The sequence below is a fragment of the Phalaenopsis equestris genome, unplaced genomic scaffold (assembly GCF_001263595.1).
Source record: "Phalaenopsis equestris unplaced genomic scaffold, ASM126359v1 Scaffold234504, whole genome shotgun sequence".
In the NCBI taxonomy this organism is placed as follows: Eukaryota; Viridiplantae; Streptophyta; class Magnoliopsida; order Asparagales; family Orchidaceae; genus Phalaenopsis; species Phalaenopsis equestris.
This window is the reverse complement of record NW_018252415.1, coordinates 7,435-8,718: the sequence shown is the minus strand read 5'-3', so window position 1 is coordinate 8,718 and position 1,284 is coordinate 7,435. Positions and strand designations below refer to the sequence as shown.

The following is a 1,284-nucleotide window of genomic DNA, read 5'->3' as shown; positions in this document are numbered from 1 at the left end:
TCCGGCCGCTGTAACACATTTTTGTAAGAAAAATTATTTTACTTGATCAACTATTGAACCTGTTTTTATTTTTATTTTTTATATTTTTTATTTTTTTTCCTTAAAAAAAAGGATGATTAGCACTCATCAAAAGATAATTCATTGCACTCATAAAAGAAGGCATCCACATATTTAACCTGAAATGCCCCCCTCTTAACCAATCCTCCTCACAACCCTACATAATATGGACAGTGCTAATCAGTGGCTGAGTTCTGAAAGGAACTTGGTGCGTGCTCCTCCATCAATTTGGTGAGCTCAGCATATGTTTTGATCAGCTTTGCCCTTCGACTTTCAAATGCTGCCACATCTTTTGCCTGGCTTTCTATAAACTTTTCACTCCTTCAATCCTTGTCATATCCAGAGTTTTAATCCGCAGATTTTGCCTTCCTTCTCTTCAGCGTGCTTGTGTATTTTATCTATTTGAGACTTAAAAATGATTTCTATAAACTTTTCACTCCTTCAAACCACTTATTCATTTCTCGAGTCTCGTGACTCCTCTGGCTAGCATCCGAATCATAATCACCAGAAAACTCATCTTCACTTCCACCCACCAAAGCAGCAGCATCATCATCATCGTCTGAAAAACCTTCAGGTTGATTTTTAGTGGGTCAACAACACAACAATTTCTAATCCCTGATTGTTGCTTTCGATTCCACCTGCCAACTGCTGCTTGAGAATCAGCAATATCGGCCCAAGTAGAAGAAGACTTCACATTTCCAGACTGAACCCATGTTTTAGAAACAGAACTTGAACTCCATTGCTTCCCAGCCACAGCCCCAACTTTATTCTTCTTTTTCCCAGTTACTTCCCATTAATCATTCTCTATGGGATTTGTGGTCAAATTTCCCATGTCACTAGTAGATATTCAAGTTTAGGATAGCTGCTCACACAACCGGATGCTTCAAAGTAGTTTGCTTTCTTAAAAGAAGTACCGGCAGCTGAAGGAAATTTGCCACCAACCTTCTTTGAATTTGATTCTTTAACCGGAAAAGCAAATCGCCGTTCCCGACTGCTGCCCTAAAGTTCCTAAGTCGACGACAGCGGGGCCGGGGCTGCCACCGGAGGCTTTCAGACGAAGCCTCCAATTATTGAACCTTTGCAATCCAAATGATGCTCACATACATTCAACATGCCAATACATAATCTCCCACATGATTCCATCAACATAATCACAAATATTGGATAGAATTATAATTAAATCTCTTCACAAAATTCAAACTTTGAGAAAGAAAACAAAAAAATAAA

At 38.9% G+C, this 1,284-nt stretch overlaps 1 pseudogene; it reads right to left on the bottom strand.

Annotated features, from left to right (window-relative positions):
* The window catches only part of LOC110038952, a 15,242-nt pseudogene that overhangs the window by 10,598 nt on the left and 3,360 nt on the right, over positions 1-1,284 (bottom strand).